Here is a 6,000-nt window from a genome sequence, read left to right as displayed (position 1 = left end):
ATCTCCAAGAAAGTGCAGGAAACAGCACCAAACACGATTGCAAAGTTTTGGTTTGGCGCGGCGGGTAAGCGTTCCAGCGCAGAAATGCGCAGGAAAGTTTCTGCTGTGCTTGTAGGCAGGTCAGCCCCAAGCACTTATTTATTTATTTTTTTTTTGAAACAGGGTCTCGCTCTGTCGCCCAGGCTGGAGTGCAGTGGGGTGATATCCGCTCACTGCAAGCTCCGCCTCCCGGGTTCACGCCATTCTGCCGCCTCAGCTTCCCGAGTAGCTGGGACTACAGGCGCCCGCCACCACGCCCGGCTAATTTTTCGTATTTTTAGGAGAGACGGGGTTTCACCGTGTTAGCCAGGATGGTCTCGATTTTTTGACCTCGTGATCCGCCTGCCTCGGCCTCCCAAAGTGCAGGGATTACTGGCGTGAGCCGCCGCGCTAGGCCGGCCCCAAACACTTCTTATTGGCTAATCTGGAGCAAACCTACACATCCATTGGCTGAAAGCTCCGTCTATTTGAGGGTGACTGAGAGCCTCCCTTCCTTCTGTGTTGCCTGGAAACGGACTGCCGCCTAGTAACATCTGTTCACGTTTCCCATTGGTCACCGTTTCCGGAAGCCCGCTCTCCAGTTTCCAGAAGCCCGGCGCACGCTGGGTCTGCAGATGGCGTCCAGGTGCACAGTGGCAAGTGTGATTCCGCAGTCTTGGGCTGTTCCGCCAAGCGCCCGCCGGACATGGGACGCCGGAGGGTCATCCGCGTGGAGTCCTCGCTTTCAGCGTCCGAGGCTGGGAAATCGGCTATCGCTACGGCAGGAACTGGGACTCGGGCTGCGTCCTGGCCCTTCCCTATCAGTCCACCGGACTCGTGGGCGCGCCCATTGGTGCTGACATAATTTCCTGACCTCTGACCCGTATTGTCTCGCGATTAAAGGTAAAAAACGGGGCTTTTTCATCCTACTGAGGTAAAACGCCCTTTTATTTCTAGGCAGCTGTTTTGTTGCAGAACGCCTCGAAGGGACGGAGTGACCGGCAGGTTGAGGTTTATTAAATAAAATACATTCCTGGTTTATATTATGTTTATAATAAAGCACCCCAACCTTTAAAAAACCTCACTTTTTGCCAGTTGTATTATTTAGTGGACTGTCTCTGATAAGGACAGCCAGTTAAAATGGCATTTTTTTGTTGTTGCTAGTTAAACCAATTTTTAGTTTTGGTGGTTTTCCTAACAGCAGCAACTTCTCAGGCTTTATAAAATCATATTTCTTGTGGGAAATTTCTGTGAAAGGCACAGCGAGTTAGTTTGGAATTGTTTTAAAGGAAGTAAGTTCCTGGTTTTGATATCTTAGTAGTAGTATTTTCCCCAATGTCTTTGAAATCTTATTTTTGGAGCACGTATGTAGAGTAACTTTTGTGAAAGAAACAACTTTGATTTTTTTTTTTTTTTAAGACGGAATTTCGCTCTCGTTGCCTAGGCTGGAGTGCAGTGGTGCAATCTCTGCTCACTGCAACCTCCGTCTCAGGGGTTCAAGCGATTCTCCTGCCTCAGCCTCACGAGTAGCTGGGATTGTAGACATGCGCCACCACGTCCAGCTAATTTTGTGTTTTTAGTAGAGATGGGGTTTCTTCATGTTGGTCAAGCTGGTCTCGAACTCCCGACCTCGGGTGATCCGTCCGCCTTGGTCATTACCATTATATATATATACACACACACAATATAAATATATATAATATATGTGTATATATACAATATAATGTATATAATATATATATAATGGTAATGACACTATCTTCCTAAATCCATTAAAATTTTGGTTGGTGGATCTCTGAGTTTGTAGGATTTATTTCATAGTGTGAATGAGATATCTATAGGCTCCAGGTCTCTCTCTTCATGAGGTGTGAAGATTCGGTGCTTTATAAAACAGCCCCCACATTCTTCATAGGCCTTATCTTTAATTCTCAGCACCCCTCTGCTTCTGACATTGTTACTAAAATTAAACTAAGTTTTTGTGGTTATGTGAGAGCTGTGGAAATGTCCAGCATTAGCCGCTAATGTTTCTCCTTGATATTTCTCCACATCTTAATACTGATCCTCAATCCATTACTCAGATGGGTGTCCTTTTCCTGCATGTCTGGAAACTAAGACCAGCTATCCCTCTGACCTCCCTGCTGAACTACCATTTTTTTCCTCTCTCTCTTTTCTTGCCTACACTTGAGTTGGTAACCTCAGCTCTTTCATGAGCAACCTTGATGCATTTGACTCCCTCTAATTCTGAGTTTATTACCCGCAGTTCCATCAGCCAAGTTTAGGGGCCCATGAGAAGGGCCCGTGTAAATTTTCACATACCTCTAGCCAAAATGTAGTGTTTTCTTCCATGTTGAATATAGGCCGTAGACCCCTCCGGTCTGGGGCATTGTTAACAGTGAGACCACAGCAGTTTTTATGTCATCTGACAGCATCTCCAAATAGCCTTCATGGTTGTCACTGCTTCCCAATGACAATTCCAAATAACATTTCTCAGTCACTTAATATGTTAAGGTGGCTGTTACAGGCACTATTACTATGTCAGAAATTACACCAAAATTTAGTGGCTCAAACAATCATTTTATTATGTTGTGTGGATTCTCATGCTCATAGTCAGGATTTCAGACAGGGCACAAGGGTAGCCCACTTGTCTCTATTCCATGATGTCTGGCTTCAGCACGGAAGACTCAACAGCTGGGGTCTGGAACCGTTTGGAGGCTTGTTCCCTCATATCTGATACCTGGCTTAGGATGTTGGAAGGGGGGGCTCAGCTGGGACTGAGTGCCTACATGTAGTGTTTCCATATGGCCTTGACTTCCTTACAGCCTGGCAGCCTCAGGGTAGTCAGAATTCTTAGGTGGCACAGGGCTCCAGGGCGGATGCTGAGTGGTCTTTTATGAGGTAGCACAGCAAATCCACCCAGGATCGGGGAGACAGGACATCGATTCTGCCTCTCAAAGGGAGGAGTGGCAAGAAATGTTGAGCCATTTTTTAAAACTACCACAGCAGCATGCCTATTAATATGTCAGAAAAAATTAAAGCATCCTGATAGCTGCATTTCTAAGTAATTGGTCTCCTTTGAAATTCCATGAATTGTGTTTTTTGGTAGTTTATGGCATTAGTCTGAGGAGGGGTTAAAGACTCTCCTATATGGGTCCTGCACGGAACAGGCTCACCCCCGCCCACGTCCCCAGTGTTTGAAGTGCACAGTGTTTGCTCTGGTTTATTGGTTAGGGCAGGACTTTCTCATTTGTTTTACATCTAACAGCGGTGTAGAAATTGGCCTGTAACTTTTTTTCTTTTGGCCTGATTTCCTTCTGTTTGTGCTGATATTGTTCTCACGTCAATAGGAATCAAGAGCTTCTTTTGCTGTTCTTCTGTTTTGGATGCACTGGAAGGTAAGTTTTCTTGTGAACCGTATTTTCGACTCATTTTGTAGGCTTTGCCAAATGGCCTTTTTACCCTCCTATATTGCATTTTCTTTAGATATTCTCATAGATTCTCAAGGATATTTCCGTATTTTACTATTCATGAGTTTAGAGGTGTGTTTACTTTCCTGAGTTTTCATTTTCTTCTTTTTCTTCTGTACATGTAATTTACAGAGCAAATACCCACCAGAGAGGATATCTTTTTTTTTTTTTTTTTTTTTTTTTTTTTTTGAGACGGAGTCTCGCTCTGTCACCCAGGCTGGAGTGCAGTGGCTCAATCTCGGCTCACTGCAAGCTCCGCCTCCCGGGTTCACGCCATTCTCCTGCCTCAGCCTCCCAAGTAGCTGGGACTACAGCCGCCCGCCACCACACCCGGCTAATTTTTTGTATTTTTAGTAGAGACGGGGTTTCACCGTTTTAGCCAGGCTGGTCTCGATCTCCTGACCTCGTGATCCACCTGCCTCGGCCTCCCAAAGTGCTGGGATTACAGGCGTGAGCCACCGCGCCCGGCTTTTTTAATCTTTTTTTTTTTTTTTTTTTTTTTTGAGACGGAGTCTCGCTCTGTCGCCCAGGCTGGAGTGCAGTGGCGCAATCTCGGCTCACTGCAAGCTCCGCCTCCCGGGTTCACGCCATTCTCCTGCCTCAGCCTCTCCGAGTAGCTGGGACTACAGGCGCCCGCCACCACGCCCGGCTAATTTTTCGTATTTTTTTTTAGTAGGGATGGGGTTTCACCGTGGTCTCGATCTCCTGACCTCGTGATCTGCCCGCCTCGGCCTCCCAAAGTGCTGGGATTACAAGCGTGAGCCATCGCGCCCGGCCTTAGAGAGGATATCTTAAGGGATGTGGAAAGTTTCTTTGCGCTTATCCAGTGAGGTTGATTTTCAGTCAATGAACATTCAGTATATGCCTGGGACTCTGGCTTTATTTATTAGCTTTCTGATGCTGAACTCATCAATGAACTTCCCTGTATATTTGATTCATCATGAAATGGTGACACCGAGGGCGGCTGATTTCCAGGTTTACATCAGTTGTCCCAGGGAAAGTGCCTGGCCCTTGACTGGTTGTTGCTGCTCTAACTTTGCCCTGTTAATTGAAGAAATGCGGCTGTAAACACTTCCTGGGGTGTTGCTGGCATTTACTGTCCTCACAGTTTACAGAGAAGCCTATATTTTCAGCCTCTCCCTCTGCTTTCTGTCATTTCTGAACCATCTCACCCGATCTGGTGTAATCTTCATTGTGTGTGAGTTTGCACAGATGTAATTTGGGCCTACACGTCTCCTCAAAGCCTGATGCCCACCTCCCACCTCCACGAAACTCTGGAGCTCAGGACCCACCACCCTCCCCCACCCACTGCAAGCTTGAACATTTGATGGTGGAAACCCCGCCCTGAGTTTGTATTATGGTGGGTTCTCTTGGGTCTTGTTCTCTGTGGGTCTGTCTTGTGCTATAGTGTGTGGCGCGGGGGGGATTTGCCCTGTGTTCCTGAAGGAGGGTCACAAGGAATTGTTGGGCAAATGAGCTAATATTTCTTTTTTTTTTGAGACGGAGTCTCACTCTGTCTCCCAGGCTGGAGTTCTGTGGCACTGTGTCAGCTCACTGCAACCTCCATGTCCTGGGTTCTGGCAATTCTCTTCCCTCAGCCTCCAGAGTAGCTGGGATTACAGGAGCCCACCACCACGCCCGGCTAATTTTTTAATATTTTTAGTAGAGACGGGGTTTCACCATGTTGGCCAGGCTGGTCTTGAACTCCTGACCTCAGGTGATCCACCCGCCTAGGCCTCCCAAAGTGCTGGGATTACAGGCGGGCACCTGGCCAAGGGGCTGATATTTCTTAAGGACTTCCCCCAAGAAGGAAGAAGTCAAACCTACTCAGGCAAATCTTGTTTATTTATTCTTCTAGGTCCAGATTTTGAACAAATTTCTCTAGAGATTGAACAAGTAAGGCTCACCTTTCAATAGTTACACCAAGAAATGCCTAGCTGATGACTTAAGCTATGGTTTTGGGCTGCACGAGAGTGGTCAGGTGAACAGTAGGGAAGTCTAAACAACCCAAAGGAAAAGAGAAAAGGCCCCTCAGAAATCAGGGCAAAGTGCCACAGTGTCTCTTTCTTGATGGTGTCACTGGCATGTGGGTTACCTTCCCACTGCATCCCCCAAAGGACATGAGGCCACAGACTGCAGTGCCCGTGAGCAGAGGAGCTGTGGGGATGGTAGTTTGATTGCTCCATTCAAACGCAAACCCCGGTGCATGTGTGTCTCTTCTGATGCAGCGCCCCAGTGGGTAAGCTCTGTGCGTCTCCACACAGTGGATGAGGAGTGGAAACATTCTGTCTGTTTAGCTCTTGACGGTTTGGTTGTGACCTCATGTCATGGTGATTAGAGCCAATGATCCTAACAGTTTAAAATTGTTGAGCTTGTGGGTAGGTATTTGGCAGATAGTCTATGTGTTACCCAGTGTCATCTGCAATGGTTTTGTTACTTTTTGCATAAACTGGGGAGAATGTTTACTAACTGTAGATGATAGAGAAATCACCAGTCTCGCTGTGGGTGACACGGCAAG

General features: G+C 46.9%; 1 long non-coding RNA gene across 1 annotated transcript in view; it reads left to right on the top strand.

Moving 5' to 3' along the window:
* The first annotated feature begins 304 nt into the window (after positions 1 to 304).
* The window catches only part of LOC105740459, a 40,199-nt gene continuing 34,503 nt past the window's right edge, over positions 305 to 6,000 (top strand). The window contains exon 1 of the long non-coding RNA XR_004032258.1: positions 305 to 921. This is a non-coding gene — a long non-coding RNA (uncharacterized LOC105740459). The remainder of the gene's footprint in view (positions 922 to 6,000) is intronic.

Source organism: Nomascus leucogenys, chromosome 11 (genome assembly GCF_006542625.1).
Source record: "Nomascus leucogenys isolate Asia chromosome 11, Asia_NLE_v1, whole genome shotgun sequence".
NCBI classification, from domain to species: Eukaryota; Metazoa; Chordata; class Mammalia; order Primates; family Hylobatidae; genus Nomascus; species Nomascus leucogenys.
Note: the sequence above shows the minus strand (reverse complement) of the source record. Positions and strands in the feature narration are given on the sequence as shown.